This window comes from Bombina bombina, chromosome 5 (genome assembly GCF_027579735.1).
Source record: "Bombina bombina isolate aBomBom1 chromosome 5, aBomBom1.pri, whole genome shotgun sequence".
NCBI lineage: Eukaryota > Metazoa > Chordata > Amphibia > Anura > Bombinatoridae > Bombina > Bombina bombina.
The window spans coordinates 73,546,946-73,565,299 of NC_069503.1; the positions used below are offsets into that span (position 1 = coordinate 73,546,946).

Consider the following 18,354-nt stretch of genomic DNA (forward strand, 5'->3'; position numbering starts at 1 on the left):
CCTAACATTCCTAAATTGTTTGGAATAACGTGCTTTAAAACATCAGGGATGATGTTGTATCGATCAGGTAGTGTAAGGGTTACGCCCGCTTCACAGTGACAGACCAAACTCCCTGTGTAACGCACCGCAAACAACCGCAAACAGTCCATTTGCACAACCACGAGATAGATAGATTTGATAGATACATAGATTAAATAGATCAATAGATGCAATATACATATGATCGATACAAATTACATAGATCAATAGATGCAATATACATTTGATAGATACGAATTACATAGATCAATAGATGCAATATACATTTGATAGATACGAATTACAGAGATCAAAAGATGCAATATACATTTGATAGATACGAATTACATAGATCAATAGATGCAATATATATTTGATAGATACGATTGATAGTTAGATTCTATAGATAAATAGATAGATTTGATAGATATATAATTTCCCTGACAGAGTATAACAATAAGACATGCGGTCTGGGACCCATGACCCATGGTATGGTTGTGTTAAGTAGTACTATTCTTAGCAGTTTAATACCTGTTACTCCACTTATCAGGGGAGGTCTATATGGCCTGCATTTTAGGAACAGGGAGATGGAAGAAGATGCTTGGTCTGTCCTCCTACTTCAAATTTGGCCGAAACACAAGTGGCTGTCACAAAAAACAGTCCGGCCACGAGATAGATAGATTTGATAGATAGATTTACATAGATTGATAGTTAGATACAATCGATAGAAGATAAATAGATAGATTTGATAGATCTATAATAACCCTGACAAAGTATAACAATAAGACATGCGGTCTGGGACCCATGGTAACTAGGTTGTGTTAAGTAGTACTATTCTTAGCAGTTTAATACCTGTTACTCCCCCTATCGGGGGAGGTCTATATGGCCTGCATTTTAGGAACAGGGAGATGGAAGAAGACGCTTGGTCTGTCCTCCTACTTCAAATTTGGCCGAAACACAAGTGGCTGTCAGAAAACAGTCCGGCCAGTCGACCACGAGATAGATAGATTTGATAGATAGATACATAGATTACATAGATCAATAGATGCAATATACATTGGATAGATACAAATGACATAGATCAATAGATGCAATATATATTTGATAGATACGATTGATAGTTAGATAGAATCGATAGAAGATAAATAGATAGATATATAATTACCCTGACAGAGTATAACAATAAGACATGTGGTCTGAGACCCATGGTAAGGTTGTGTTAAGTAGTACTATTCTTAGCAGTTTAATCCCTTTTACTCCCCCTATCGGGGGAGGTCTATATGGCATGGATTTTAGGAACCGGGAGATGGAAAAAGATGCTTGGTCGGTCCTCCTACTTCAAATTTGGCCGAAACACAAGTGGCTGTCACAAAACAGTACGTCCACGAGATAGATAGATTTGATAGATAGATATACATAGATTACATAGATCAATAGATGCAATATATATTTGATAGATACAATTGATAGTTAGATAGATTCGATAGAAGATAAATAGATAGATTTGATAGATATATAATTACCCTGACAGAGAATTACAATAAGACATGCGGTCTGAGACCCATGGTAAGGTTACTTCCTTTTGCACAATCGAGTACAGGTTGGGGTCCGGGATTGCCTTTTGTGCAAAGAAATTGTGGCCGGGTACCTTCCACTGCGGTGTCCCCTATCAGGGGACGTGTATATGGCATGGATTTTATGAACCAGGAGATGGAAAAAGATGCTTGGACACCCAGTACAGGTCGTTCTCCTTCAGCCTTTTTATACGAGGGTCCCCGACCCTCAACAGGCACAACAGCATGAAAGCCCCCATATGCCATGACTTCCTTTTGCACAATCGAGTACAGGTATGGCATCGTTTTTAGGAACCCGGAGATAATTGTTAGGAACCGGGAGATGGAAAAAGATGCTTGGTCGGTCCTCCTACTTCAAATTTGGGGCACTGCGCGTGCAATCTACTGTGCCACCAGATAGGAGTGGTGTGTTAAGTAGTACTATTCTTAGCCGTTTAATCTGTCATGCTCGGCTGAGTAGGTTCAGGAGTTTGGAGCATGTGCAAGGTGATGGCTGAGTTAAGCTGATGAGAGGATGTGAAGAGGTGAGTAGGACTCAGTATACCAGAATGGAAACACAGAACAAAGAAGGGCTTTTGTTAAAGTAACTTTACTAAGGTAATGCAAGGAAAACAAGAGGTAAAGCACATTGAGGTTATATTCCAAACTGATAATAAACAAATGAAAGTCTTGTAAAAGAACAGTTTAAGGAGAAGTCCTTCAACAAACACAGACGACCCTTATGAGTACTTGATATTAGGATCAAAGTGGGCATACACGGGTATTAGAGCCAGGGTACTTGGTATCATATGCCAGTATCTAGGTAAGGCAACTTGGTTTCAGGAACGGCCCGAGCGGCGAGCATATACCTGTATCTCGGTAAGGCAACTTGGTTTCAGGAAGGAGCCGAGCATACCCCAGTATCTCGGTAAGGCAACTTGGGTTCAGGAACAGGCCGAGCATACGCCAGTATCTCGGTAAGGCAACTCAGGTTCTGGAACAGGCCGAGCATACGCCAGTATCTCGGTAAGGCAACTTAGTTTCAGGAACAGGCCGAGCATACGCCACTATTTTGGATAAGGCAACTTGGTTTCAGGAACAGGCCGAGCATACGCCAGTATCTCGGTAAGGCAACTCAGGTTCTGGAACAGGCCGAGCATACGCCAGTATCTCGGTAAGGCAACTTAGTTTCAGGAACAGGCCGAGCATACGCCACTATTTTGGATAAGGCAACTTGGGTTCAGGAACAGGCCGAGCATACGCCAGTATCTCGGTAAGGCAACTTGGGTTCAGGAACAGGCCGAGCATACGCCAGTATCTCGGTAAGGCAACTTAGTTTCAGGAAGACAAATGTCACAGTAGAGTTGCAGCTCATCTCATCAGGCCTTTTTTACTCCAATGTATCGCCCAATGTCAGTCCCTTCTGGATCCATCCCTCATTCATTTTAATAAAGGTGAGATAATCAAGACTTTTTTGACCTAGGCGACTTCTCTTCTCAGTGACAAAACCTCCTGCTGCACTGAAGGTCCTTTCTGACAGGACACTTGAAGCGGGGCAGGCCAGAAGTTCGATTGCAAATTGGGAAAGCTCAGGCCACAGGTCAAGCCTGCACACAAAGTAGTCAAGGGGTTCATCGCTCCTCAGAGTGTCGAGATCCGCAGTTAATGCGAGGTAGTCTGCTACCTGTCGGTTGAGTCGTTCTCTGAGGCTGGATCCCGAAGGGCTGTGGCGATGCATAGGAGTTAAAAAGGTCCGCATTTCCTCCATCAACAACACGTCTGGAAAGCGTCCTATCCCTGCCGGCGTGGTCGTGGGATGAGGAGGATTACTTTCATCTCTTCCCCTGTTAGATTCCCGTTGTGCTGTGACATCACCCTTATACGCTGTGTAAAGCATACTTTTTAATTTATTTTGGAACTGCTCCATCCTTTCCGACTTGCGGGAATTTGGTAACATTTCATTCACTTTATGCTTATACCGGGGGTCTAGTAGCGTGGACACCCAGTACAGTTCGTTCTCCTTCAGCTTTTTTATACGAGTGTCCCTCAACAGGCACGACAGCATGAAAGACCCCATTAGCACAATGTTGGATGCCGAGCTACTCATGTCCTGTTCCTCGTCTTCAGTGATGTCACTGAAGGTATCTTCTTCCCCCCAGCCACGTACAACACCACGGGTACCAGATAGGTGACAACAACGAGCACCCTGGGATGCCTGTTGTGCTTGGTCTTCCTCCTCCTCCTCAAAGCCACATTCCTCCTCTGACTCCTCTTCCTCACAATCCTCTTCCTGCGTTGCCGCTGGTCCAGCAAGCGATGCTGATAAGGCTGTTTCTGGTGGTGATGGAGACCACAACTCTTCCTCTTCACGCTCATCTACGGCCTGATCCAGCACTCTTTGCAGGGCACGCTCCAGGAAGAAAACAAATAGTATGATGTCACTGATGGTGCCTTTGGTGCGACTGACAAGGTTTGTCACCTCCTAAAAAGGACCCATGAGCCTACAGGCATTGCGCATGAGCGTCCAGTAACGTGGCAAAAAAATCCCCAGCTCCCCAGAAGCTGTCCTAGCACCCCGGTCATACAAATACTCATTAACAGCTTTTTCTTGTTGGAGCAGGCGGTCGAACATTAGGAGTGTTGAATTCCAACGTGTCGGGCTGTCGCAAATCAAGCACCTCACTGGCAAGTTGTTTCGCCGCTGGATATCTGACAAGTGCGCCATGGCCGTGTAGGAACGCCTGAAATGGCCACACACCTTCCTGGCCTGCTTCAGGACGTCCTGTAAGCCTGGGTACTTATGCACAAAGCGTTGTACAATCAGATTACACACATGTGCCATGCATGGCACATGTGTCAACTTGCCCAATTGCCGCCACCAAATTACTTCCATTGTCAGAAACAACTTTGCCAGTCTCCAGTTGGTGCGGAGTCAGCCACTGATCCACCTGTGCGTTCAGGGCGGACAGGAGTGCTGGTGCGGTGTGACTCTCTGCTTTCAGGCAAGTCAACTCCAAGACGGCATGACACTGCCGTATCCGGGATGTTGAATAGTACCTGGGGAGCTGGGGGGTGCCGTTGATGTGGAGCAAGATGCAGGAGCAGAAGAGGACTCAGGCGAGGAAGAGGTTATGGAAGAGGATGGAGTAGGAGGAGTAGAGGAGGTAGCAGCAGGCCTGCCTGCAAGTCGTGGTGGTGTCACCAACTCCTCTGCAGAGCCACGCATTCCATGCTTGGCAGCCATCAGCAGGTTTACCCAATGTGCAGTGTAGGTGATATACCTGCCCTGACCATGCTTTGCAGACCAGCTATCAGTGGTCAGATGGACCCTTGCCCCAGCGCTGTGTGCCAGACATGCCATTACTTCTTTTCGCACAATCGAGTACAGGTTGGGGATTGCCTTCTGTAAAAAGAAATTTCGGCCGGGTACCTTCCACTGCGGTGTCCCAATAGATACAAATATTTTGAACGCCTCAGACTCCACCAGCTTGTATGGTAAAAGCTGGCGGGCTAAGAGTTCAGACAAGCCAGCTGTCAGACGCCGGGCAAGTGGGTGACTTTGGGAAATTGGCTTCTTACACTCAAACATGTCCTTGACAGACACCTGACTGTGGGCAGATGACCAGGAACTTCTACGTAAGAGAGACTGAGTGGCGGATGGTTGAGAGGGGGCAAGGAGGACAGCAGTGGTTGACGTGGCTGAAGATGCTGGACCAGGAGGAGGATGGCGGCTTTGAGTTTGTGTGCTGCTTCTACTCATGTGTTCATCCCATCGGCGTTTGTGATGTGAGACCATATGCCTTCGCAAAGCAGTTGTACCTAGGTGGGTGTTGGACTTCCCACGACTCCGTTTCTTTTGGCACAGGTTGCAAATGGCATTGCTGTTGTCAGAGGCAGACACACACAAAAAATGCCACACTGCTGAGCTCTGCAATGACGGCATTCTGGTGGTGGCAACAGCATGCGTTGATTGGCGTGCTGTCTGGCTGACCCCGGGTGCCGATGCATGCTGTCTGACTGTGCCACTATCTCCTTGCGACGACCTCCCCCTGCTTCCAACTCGTCTCCTCCTCCTCTCTGTCTCCCCATCTGAACTTTCCCCCTCTTCTTCTTCTCTTCTAGCGGGCACCCACGTGACATCCACGGACGCATCATCATCAACCGCTTCACTTGTATCTGACAAATCAACAAAGGAAGCAGCAGCGGGTACAACATCACCATCATCATCACACCGTACGTCCATGTCTGTAATGCTGCCTGACTGAGACATATCACTGTTATCTACATCCTCTGTCAATGATGGTTGCGCATCACTCATTTCTTCCAACTGATGTGTCAATAACTCCTCTGACAGATCAAGTGAAGCGGCTGTGGTGCTAGTGTTGGTGGTGGCGGCAGGCGGGCGAGTGGCACTGGTCACTTAAGAGGTGCCCGAAGCTAAGCTGGAGGTGGATGGTGCGCCAAGGTTAGGAGCGGAAGCTGTAGAAGATTGGGTGTCCTGTGTTAGCCATTCAACTAGGTCCTCCTCAGAACTTTTCGCGTTCATGGCACGTGGCCTCTGAACACTGTGCATTATTGTATGGTCAAAGGGAATCACAGCACCACGACCACAACGGCACCTGCGGGGTGGCCTGCCTCTGCCTGTCATTTTTTTTTTTAAATCTAGACTTACACTATTATTAAACAAGATATGAGTGGTGGCACTGGGCAAGTGGGCACAGTATATGCTGTGAGCCTGACACAAAAAAGCAGACTGATGTTTCCCAATCCAAAAAGTTTATTTTTTTTAAATGTACACTTACACTACTATTAAACAAGATATGAGTGGTGGCACTGGGCAAGTGGGCACAGTATACGCTGTGAGCCTGACACAAAAAAGCAGACTGATGTTTCACAGTCAAAAATGTTTATTTTTTAAATATTTAAACTACTGTTACAACAAATATGATTGGTGGCACAAACTTGGCAAGTGGGCCTGGCACACACGCTAGCAGGCAGGCAAATGCAATAAGATTACACTAGCAGACTGATGTTTCACAGTCGAAAAAGTTTTTTTTTAAAATATTTACACTACTGTTATAACAACTATGATTGGTGGCACTAGTTGGCAAGTGGGCCTGGCACACACGCTGGCAGGCAGGCAACTGCAATTTGATTACACTAGCTGAATGATGTTTCACAGTCAAAAAAACATTTTTTTTTAAATATTTACAATACTGTTATAACAAATATGATTGGTGGCACTAGTTGGCAAGTGGGCCTGGCACACACGCTGGCAGGCAGGCAATTTCAATTAGATTACACTAACAGACTGATGTTTCACAGTCAAAAAAGTTTTTTTTTTTAAATATTTACACTACTGTTATAACAAATATGATTGGTGGCACTAGTTGGAAAGTGGGCCTGGCACACACGCTGGCAGGCAGGCAACTGCAATTAAATAACACTAGCAGACTGATGTAAAAAAATTTTTTTTTTTAAATTTACACTAATGTTACAACAGATATGAGTGGTGGCACTGAGGATGGAAGTAGGCACAGTATATGCTGGGAGCCTGACACACAGGCTGGCACTAGTGGCAGTCTGGCCTGGCAACTAAAATTAAATAACACTAGCAGACTGATGTAAAAAAAATTTTTTTTTAAATTTACACTTATGTTACACCAGATATGAGTGGTGGCACTGAGGCTGGCAGTGGCAGGCTGGCCTGGCACCTGAAATTAGATTACACTAGCAGACTAATGTAAAAGTTTTTTTTTTTTTTAAATTACACTAATGTTACACCAGATATAAGTGGTGGAAAACAGAGCAATTAGGCACAGTATATGCTGTGGGCCTGACACACAGGCCTGATGGAAAATGAAATTAGATTACACTAGCAAACTAATGTAAAAGTTTTTTTTTTTTTAATTTACACTAATGTTACACCAGATATGAGTGGTGGCAGTGAGCAAGTAGGCACAGTATATGCTGTGAGCCTCACACACAGGCTGACAGGCAGGCAAATGCAATTAGATAACAAAAAAAACAACAACAAAAAACGACTGAAGTTCTAGCTCTAAAAAGGGCTTTTTGGGCTGAAGTTCTAGCCCTAAAAAGGGCTTTTTGGGGTGCTGTCCTTACAGCAGAGATCAGATGAGTCCTTCAGGACTGTAGTGGACACTGAATACACTAGCCTAGCTATCAATTTCCCTATACAATAAGCAGCACTATCCCTCCTCTCACTAAGAATGCAGGATCACAATGATTCTAAAATGGCTGCTGCCCAGGAGCTGGGAGGGAGTGTCTGCTGCTGATTGGCTGTAATGTGTCTGCAGACTGTGAGATACAGGGTCAAAGTTTACTCAATGATGACGAATAGGGGCGGATCGAACATCGCATATGTTTGCCCGCCGCTGCGAACGCGAACAAGCTATGTTCGCCGGGAACTGTTCTCCGGCGAACAGTTCGGGACATCACTAGCTATTAACAGTGGCTGCATCGCTCTGTGTAGGCACTTCACACAAGTTAATTATACCTCCGATTTGCTGCGGCCCGTTGGTAAGTGATGACTTATTAGTCGGTTGTGAAGGTTTCTGAAAAACTGATCGGCACTCCTCCGTTGATTCTAAGACTGGATTATGACACCGGTTGTCACTTAGTAAGATCCCAGTACCTCACTCCAAGGAGCTGAGGATCCTGATATAAGATCTGGAGCCTGAGGTGCAGTAACAGGGGCTTCAGCTAGTAGATGTCTACTCTCCCGCAGACTTGTTTCATCTGTTGCTGGAAGCTGTAGGTGGAGGTCTTCAAAGTATACTCGCATTTTCCGTTCGAGGTCTATCAATAGAGCTTTAATAGCTAGATCAAATGCCTGCTTCTCCATAATAAGGCCCAGATTAGTATCCAGAAGCTGTAGTCTCTTGGTTCTTGCAAAAGGTATTTTTCCCTCCAGGTGAGGCTGGTTAAGGCCTATGCAGCAATACTGATGTACCCTCTTTGCTGATTCATAAACTTAGTCTGTATAACCTGCTAGCCGACAAGCCTGTTTAGACCGGGATCTGCTGAATCCATCACTGCCTCTGGGTATATGCTGAGGAGGCTACTACGCAGTAGGTGATGAAGGCCTCAAACCTTCGTAAGCTCTTAGGCGTCAGTGCCGGAATCCGGGAATCAGATAGATGATTTGGTGGCTGATGTCTCGTCTGGTGTCACCAGTGTAGTCTTGCTTTTGTATTCGTCCTCTAATAAATGTGGGCTAGGTTGATGTCTGTGTAGGCCGCAACGCCTCCCCCCGCTGGATGTTATGAGCCCGTTGAGTAGATTTGGCATATCTCCTTACCGGAACAACAGGTTGTGGGTGGATGATGTATACTCTGTAATTAGGGTAGATTGGGCTAAAAAAAAACAGTTTTAAACAGCCGAATATAGAAATTAGCATCGGAGCTCTGTGAAAACACATCCTATCAACCCGGCTGCTGGCTCCGCCCCCCCATAGCACTTTTAAATGTAATCCCATTAAAGTCTATGGGCATTCCATTTTGTCATTCACCCTTGTCATTCATTTTAGTACATCCCCACAGAGAGCAGCATAGTGTGTATTAACCCTTCACTAGCACAGAGAGTAGCACAGTGTGTATTAACCCTTCACTAGCACAGAGAGTAGCACAGTGTGTATTAACCCTTCACTAGCAGAGAGAGCAGCACAATGTGTATTAACCCTTCACTAGAACAGAGAGCTGCACAGTGTGTATTAACCCTTCACTAGCACAGAGAGCAGCACAGTGTGTATTAACCCTTCACTAGCACAGATAGTTACACAGTGTGTATTAACCCTTCACTAGCACAGATAGTTACACAGTGTGTATTAACCCTTCACTAGCACAGAGAGCAGCACAGTGTGTATTAACCCTTCACTAGCACAGAGAGCTGCACAGTGTGTATTAACCCTTCACTAGCACAGAGAGTTACAGTGTGTATTAACCCTTCACTAGCACAGAGAGCAGCACAGTGGAAATGAACCCTTCACTAGCACAGAGAGCAGCGCAGTGGAAATGAGCCCTTCACTAGCACAGAGAGCAACACAGTGTATATTAACCCTTCACTAGCACAGAGAGTTACAGTGTGTATTAACCCTTCACAAGCACAGAGAGCAGCACAGTGGAAATGAACCCTTCACTAGCACAGAGAGCAGTGCAGTGGAAATGAACCCTTCACTAGCACAGAGAGCAACACAGTGTGTATTAACCCTTCACTAGTACAGAGAGCAGCACAGTGTGTATTAACCCTTCACTAACACAGAGAGCTGCACAGTGTGCATTAACCGCTTCACTAGCACAGAGAGCAACACAGTGTGTATTAACCCTACACTAGCAAAGAGAGCTGCACAGTGTGTATTAACCCTTTACTAGCACAGAGAGCAGCACAGTGTGAATTAACCCTTCACTAGCACAGAGAGCTGCACAGTGTGTATTAACCCTTCACTAGCACAGAGAGCAGCGCAGTTTGTTTTAACCCTTCACTAGCACAGAGAGCTACACAGTGTGTATTAACCCTTCACTAGCACAGAGAGCTGCACAGTGTGAATTAACCCTTCACTAGCACAGAGAGCTACACAGTGTGTATTAACCCTTCACTAGCACAGAGAGCAACACAGTGTGTATTAACTGCTTCACTAGCACAGAGAGCTACACAGTGTGTATTAACCCTTCACTAGCACAGAGAGCAGCACAGTGTGTATTAACCGCTTCACTAGCACAGAGAGCTACACAGTGTGTATTAACCGCTTCACTAGCACAGAGAGCTACACAGTGTGTATTAACCCTTCACTAGCACAGAGAGCTGCACAGTGTGTATTAACCCTTCACTAGCACAGAGAGCAACACAGTGTGTATTAACCCTTCACTAACACAGAGAGCTGCACAGTGTGCATTAATCGCTTCACTAGCACAGAGAGCAACACAGTGTGAATTAACCCTTCACTAGCACAGAGAGCTACACAGTGTGTATTAACCCTTCACTAGTACAGAGAGCAACACAGTGTGTATTAAATGCTTCACTAGCACAGAGAGCTACACAGTGTGTATTAACTGCTTCACTAGCACAGAGAGCTACACAGTGTGTATTAACCCTTCACTAGCACAGAGAGCTGCACAGTGTGTATTAACCGCTTCACTACCACAGAGAGCAGCACATTGCGTATTCACCCTTCACTAGCACAGAGAGCTGCACAGTGGGTATTAACCCTTTACTAGCACAAGAGTTGAACAGCATTTAGTATCCCATTGCCAGGCACAAGTAGATGAGTTTACATACCCCCCAACTGTCCCGATTTTCGTGGGACAGTCCCGATTTTAGGGGTCTGCCCCCCTTGTCCCGGGTTGCTAGCCATCTGTCCCGATTTGCCCCAGGCATTTAAAAAAAAATTTATTTTTTTTTAATTCTTTTGGGCCCATACTCAGAATCAGCTGGCTTTGCTTTCACAGGGTTAGATACCTGTTATATTCCCTGTGGAAAAGGAATGGTGTGTGGGTTAAACAGGAGTAAGAAGGCTGTATACACTCTGACCACGGGTAATGGTGACCTCTCTAACCTACCTCTGGTAATGATGATGTCTAACCCCTGGGGATAATACTAGCATGCCTTCAGTTTTATACAATGAGCAGTGCTAATACCAGGGTAACGAACAGTGGCAGCCCCAGACTGCCAGCTAATGTGCTTGCCAACCCCAGGACCCCATACAATGAATTACAGATACCCATATATGATGTAGTGTGTGTGTCTATCTGTATCCATAACTGTGTGTGTGTATCTGTATGTATAAGTTTATGATATGTAGTGTGTGTGTCTATCTGTATCCATAACTGTGTATGTGTATCTGCATGTATAAGTGTATGCTATGTAGTGTGTGTATCTGTATCTGCATGTATAAGTGTATGCTATGTAGTGTGTGTGTATCTGTATGTGTAAGTGTATGCTATGTAGTGTGTGTGTATCTGTATGTATAAGTGTATGCTATGTAGTGTGTGTGTGTATCTGCATGAATAAGTGTATGCTATGTAGTGTGTGTGTATCTGCATGTATAAGTGTATGCTATGTAGTGTGTATGTATCTGCATGTATAAGTGTAAGCTATGTAGTGTGTGTATGTATCTGCATGTATAAGTGTATACTATGTAGTGTGTATGTATCTGCATGTATAAGTGTATACTATGTAGTGTGTGTGTATCTGCATGTATAAGTGTATGCTATGTAGTGTGTATGTATCTGCATGTATAAGTGTATGCTATGTAGTGTGTGTATGTATCTGCATGTATAAGTGTATACTATGTAGTGTGTGTGTATCTGCATGTATAAGTGTATGCTATGTAGTGTGTGTGTGTGTGTGTGTGTGTGTATCTGCATGTGTAAGTGTATGCTATGTAGTGTGTGTGTGTGTGTGTGTGTGTATCTGCATGTGTAAGTGTATGCTATGTAGTGTGTGTATCTGCATGTGTAAGTGTATGCTATGTAGTGTGTGTATCTGCATGTGTAAGTGTATGCTATGTAGTGTGTGTGTGTATCTGCATGTATAAGTGTATGCTATGTAGTGTGTGTATCTGCATGTGTAAGTGTATGCTAGGTAGTGTGCTACTGTGCATTTTTGCTGACTTTAAAGGCCAGAATCTAGAATATTAACCCCTTAAGGACCAAGGCCATTTTTCAATTTCTTTCCCTTAAGGACCAGGGCTATTTTTACATTTCTGTGGTGTTTGTGTTTAGCTGTAATTTTCTTCTTACTCATTTATTGTACCCACACATATTATATACCGTTTTTCTCGCCATTAAATGGACTTTCTAAAGATACCATTATTTTCATCATATCTTATAATTTACTATAAATTTTTTTATAAAATATGAGGAAAAAATGGAAAAAAACACACTTTTTCTAACTTTGGCCCCCAAAATCTGTTACACATCTACAACCACCAAAAAACACCCATGGTAAATAGTTTCTAAATTTTGTCCTGAGTTTAGAAATACCCAATGTTTACATGATCTTTGCTTTTTTTGCAAGTTATAGGGCAATAAGTACAAGTAGCACTTGGCTATTTCCAAACCAATTTTTTTCAAAATTAGCGCTAGTTATATTGGAACACTGATATCTTTCAGGAATTCTTGAATATCCCTTGACGTGTATATATTTTTTTTTAGAAGACATCCCAAAGTATTGATCTAGGCCCATTTTGGTATATTTCAAGCCACCATTTCACTGCCAAATGCGATCAAATAAAAAAAATTGTTCACTTTTTCACAAATTTTTTCACAAACTTTAGGTTTGTCACTGAAATTATTTACAAACAACTTGTGCAATTATGGCATATATGGTTGTAAATGCTTCTCTGGGATCCTCTTTGTTCAGAAATAACAGACATATATGGCTTTGGCGTTGCTTTTTGGTAATTAGAAGGCCGCTAAATACCACTGCGCATTACACGTGTATTATGCCCAGCAGTGAAGGGGTTAATTAGGGAGCATGTAGGGAACTTCTAGGGTTAATTTTAGCTTTAGTGTAGTGTAGTAGACAACCTCAAGTATTGATCAAGGCCCATCTTGGTATATTTCATGCCACCATTTCACCGCCAAATGCCATCAAATTAAAAAAATCGTAACATTTTTCACAATTTTAGGTTTCTCACTGAAATTATTTACTAACAGCTTGTGCAATTATGGCACACATGGTTGTAAATGCTTCTCTGGGATCCCATATGTTCAGAAATAGCAGACATATATGGCTTTGGAGTTTCTTTTTGGTAATTACAAGGCGGCAAAATGCCGCTGCGCATCACACGTGTATTATGTCTAGCAGTGAAGGGGTTAATTAGGTAGCTTGTAGGGAGCTTGCAGGGTTAATTTTAGCTTTAGTGTAGAGATCAGCCTCCCACCTGACACATCCCACCCCTGATCCCTCCCAAACAGTTCTCTTCCCTCCCTCACCCCAAAATTGTCCCCGCCATCTTAAGTACTGGCAGAAAGTCTGCCAGTACTAAAATAAAAGCTCTCTTTTAATTTTTTTAAAAATTTTCCCAGCATATTTACATATGCTGCTGTGTAGGAGCCCCCCATAGCACCCAACCTCCCTGAGCCCCTCCACACAGCTCTCTAATCTCCCCCCTCTCACTATTTGGTGCCATTTTGGGTACTGGCAGCTGTCTGCCAGTACCCACTTTTCAAACTTTAGTGCACTTTTTTTTAATATTTTTTTTTTCTGTAGTGTAGCTGGGCCCCCCTCAATACCCCCCACCCCCCTCTCCCAGATCCTTTTTATAAATAGAAATTTAGCCCTCATCACCCGCTCCCACCACAGATCACCTCCCGCTCCCACCACAACCGGACCGTTTATGTGGCATGCTTTGTTAAGATCGGGGGGGCGCGGGCGCGCGCACATGCGCGCGCACGCACCCCCGCCCCCGTGCACGTGCCCGCACGCACCGGTACTAATTCCGGGACCAAGATTCCCAGCGATGGGCCACCTCCTCCCTGTAACTGCTCCCACCCACCAACGATCGGCACCATCGCTGGCCGATGCAGAGAGGGTCACAGAGTGGCCCTCTCTGCATCGGTGTGCCAGAAAAGGTATTGCCATGATGCCTCAATATCGAGGCATCACGGCAATACCTTGAAAGCGGCTGGAAGCGATCAGGATCGCTTCCAGCCGCTTTAAACACTTAGGTCGTACAGGGTACGTCGCTGGTCTTTAAAGACCAGGTTGTGTGCGACGTACCCTGTACGACTCGTGTCATTAAGGGGTTAATGGGGAATGCAGAGAGCAGTTTTAAAGAATTTATTAATAAATGTCCAATTAAGATAAAAATATTTAGCAATGCCTTTGCAAAGGCTAATTAAATACATAGCTCACATAGCCATACCAGTGGTTTGAGCTTGTGTTTGATTTGCTGCCTAATTGTATTAAAATATATGACTTTATTTAGAATTTTATTTATTACTTTGGTCTTATGATTTTTAAGCTCCGCCCACCACATCAATTTTTTTGCCGGGGGGGGGGGTGTCCCTCTTTTGAATTTTGAAATGTTGGGAGGTATGGAGTAACAAGCATTAAAAGAACAACATTTATAACAATTATAAACTTTTTAAGCAGACCAGAAAATCAATAAAACTTTTTATCACACAATACACACAGCCTGACTCACTCACCCAGCAGCAGCTGCACAGGAAGTAAATGTAAATGGGAGGAGAACAAAAGTCAGACTACATCTCACACAATACACCGAGAAGTCACATGTTAAGCAGCAGCTAATCAGATAAAATAAAAAATGCAACCATTTCAAAGACAAATTGGATGCTTTTTAATATGTTTAAATGCTTCAAATTAATAGAATTAGTGACTGAGCACATTGTCACTGTCATATCCTCTACTGGTGCATTACAGCTACACTATATACATAAAGCTACACTATATACATAAAGCTACACTATATACATAAAGCTACACTATATACATAAAGCTACACAATATACATAAAGCTACACTATATACATAAAGCTACACAATATACATAAAGCTACACTATATACATAAAGCTACACAATATACATAAAGCTACACTATATACATAAAGCTACACTATATACATTACAGCTACACTATATACATTACAGCTACACTATATACATAAAGCTACACTATATACATAAAGCTACACAACAATATATATTAGCACTTTCACTAGCACTGAGAAGAGCTGCACTTTGTAATAACCCTTCACTAGCACAGAGAGCTGCACTGTGTGCATTAACCCTTCACTAGCACAGAGAGCAGCACAGTGTGCATTAACCCTTCACTAGCACAGAGAGCAGCACAGTGTGTATTAACCCTTCACTAACACAGAGAGCTGCACAGTGTATTAACCCTTCACTAGCACAGAGAGCATCACAGTGTGTATTAACCCTTCACTAGCACAGAGAGCAGCACAGTGTGTATTAACCCTTCACTAGCACAGAGAGCAGCACAGTGTGTATTAACCCTTCACTAGCACAGAGAGCTGCACTGTGTGCATTAACCCTTCACTAGCACAGAGAGCAGCACAGTGTGCATTAACCCTTCACTAGCACAGAGAGCAGCACAGTGTGCATTAACCCTTCACTAGCACAGAGAGCAACACAGTCTGTATTAACCCTTCACTAGCACAGAGAGCAGCACAGTGTGTATTAACCCTTCACTAGCACAGAGAGCAACACAGTCTGTATTAAACCTTCACTAGCACAGAGAGCAGCACAGTGTGTATTAACCCTTCACTAGTTCAGAGAGCAGCACAGTGTGTATTAACCAATTCACTAGTACAGAGAACAGCACAGTGTGTATTAACCCTTCACTATCACAGAGAGCAGCACAGTGTGCATTAACCCTTCACTAGCACAGAGAGCAGCACAGTGTGCATTAACCCTTCACTAGCACAGAGAGCAGCACAGTGTGCATTGACCCTTCACTAGCACAGAGAGCAGCACAGTGTGTATTAACTAGGCTTACCAGAAGTCCCACTTTTACTGGGATTGTCCCTGTTTGGAGGCGCTGTCCCAGTGCCCCACCCGGTTGTTCATTATGTCCCAGTAGGGTCGCCACCTCCGGGTTTCAAATCATGTATCCGGATTTCAGACCGCCTGAAACCTGGACACATTATTCAGAATGACTTGACTGTGACTTTCCAGCATAGTTCGATGCTGATACTTTGTTACATACAGCTCTGCTTAGCTTAACATCCGTGTCCTTCAAAGTTTACATTTAGTAATACAGGCTGAGTGAGCAGCATAGGGGTTTTTTAAAAAATTTGTAGTACTACTTGGTTTATTTTTCTAAGAATTTAACACCCTCAACCCCTGGTGACATCACCAGTGATACACCTTTCGGGGAATCATATGTATGATCAGGAAGTGCATAAAGGCAGGATTTTTTTGGTGTTGATCTTGCTTTACTTCTTGCAGGATAGCATTTTGGATGTATTCTTCCTGCATTATGGTATAGAGTAGCCTCTTAAACAGGTTTAGCAGGTACGTGTTTCTTTTTTTAACTTATTTTATTCAATGTGGCATTTATGCCTTATAAGTATTTTGCTCTGTTCCTTTATTAGACACATACTACACTGCAGATATTAAATTGTGTGATGTATACGCTTTTCACTATTTTATGAAATTGTTAATTATGCTTGATTTTGGGCATTATTTAGAATCTGAGATTTAGATGAATGATTTATTTGCTCATGTTATGTATGGGTTGCCATGACAACGTAATGGTGCCTTTTTCACTAAGGGGTGGTGTTATGGTCATGTTAACTGTGTGATTCACTTGCTGTTTGACTGAGGAAGGGTAGAGTATCCACAAAACATTACGCACATAAAAGCTACTACTTGGAAAGGACCGGTAATCGCCACGTCCCCTTGACCACACCCTTGGCCACACCCCCACTGGCACCGCACCAGGTGGTCCCAGTTTCACCTCTAAAAATTATGGTAAGCCTAGTATTAACCCTTCACTAGCACAGAGAGCAGCACAGTGTGTATTAACCCTTCACTAGCACAGAGAGCTGCACAGTGTGTATTAACCCTTCACTAGCACAGAGAGCTGCACAGTGTGTATTAACCCTTCACTAGCACAGAGAGCTGCACAGTGTGTATTAACCCTTCACTAGCACAGAGAGCAGCACAGTGTGTATTAACCCTTCACTAGCACAGAGAGCAGCACAGTCTGTATTAACCCTTCACTAGCACAGAGAGCAGCACAGTGTGTATTAACCCTTCACTAGCACAGAGAGCAGCACAGTGTGTATTAACCCTTCACTAGCACAGAGAGCAGCACAGTCTGTATTAACCCTTTACTAGCACAGAGAGCAGCACAGTGTGTATTAACCCTTCACTAGCACAGAGAGCAGCACAGTGTGTATTAACCCTTCACTGGCACAAAGAGTTGAACAGCACTTACTATCCCATTGCCTGGCACAAGCAGATGAATAACATGCACTAAAAGAACAACATTTAGAACATATATAAACTTTTTAAGAAGACCAGAAAGTCACTAAAACGTTTTATCACACAATACACACAGCCTGACTCACTCACCCAGCAACAGCTGCACAGGAAGGAAATAATTGTAAATGGGAGGAGAACAAAAGTCAGACTACATCTCCCAGAATACACCGAGAAGTCACATGTTAAGCAGCAGCTAATCAGATAAAATAAAAAATGTAAACATTTCAAAGACAAATTGGATGCTTTTTAACAGGTTTACATGCTGCAAATTCATAAAATTAGTAACTGAGCCCATTGTCACTGTCATATCCTCTACTGGTACAATACAGCTACACTATATACATAAAGCTACACAATATATATTAGCACTTTAATAGTTGCCAACATTTGAAAAACAAATTCAGGGACACTTTCCAGCTATCAATTACCTGTATGACATTTTTTACCACACCCCCTGCCCTAAAGTTCTTCCCACTTTGCCAAACCCACATAATTAGCATAGTTTAGCCCCCCATTTAATATAGTGCAGATAATATATATACTAGTCCTAAAGCCCGTTCATACGGGCCATTATTTGCCGTACAGTGGTCCCACCCCTTGCGTTCTCTCCCTCCCACTCTCTTTTGCTTTCTCTCTCTCCCCCCTCTCTTTTGCGCTCTCGCTCCCCCTCTCTTTTGAGCTCTCTCCCCCCTCTCTTTTGCGATATCTCTTTCCCCCCTCTCTTTTGCACTCTCTCTCTCCCCCCTCTTTTGCGCTCTCTCTCTCCCTCTCTATCTCCCCTCTCT

At 43.7% G+C, this 18,354-nt stretch overlaps 1 protein-coding gene across 1 annotated transcript in view; it reads right to left on the bottom strand.

Annotated features, from left to right (window-relative positions):
- Nucleotides 1-17,679, bottom strand: part of LOC128659212 (gastrula zinc finger protein XlCGF26.1-like) — a 69,960-nt gene extending 52,281 nt beyond the window's left edge. The window contains exon 1 of the mRNA XM_053712891.1: nucleotides 17,660-17,679. The gene's annotated coding sequence lies outside the window, so the exon portion shown is untranslated. The remainder of the gene's footprint in view (nucleotides 1-17,659) is intronic.
- Between the last annotated feature and the right edge of the window lie 675 nt (nucleotides 17,680-18,354).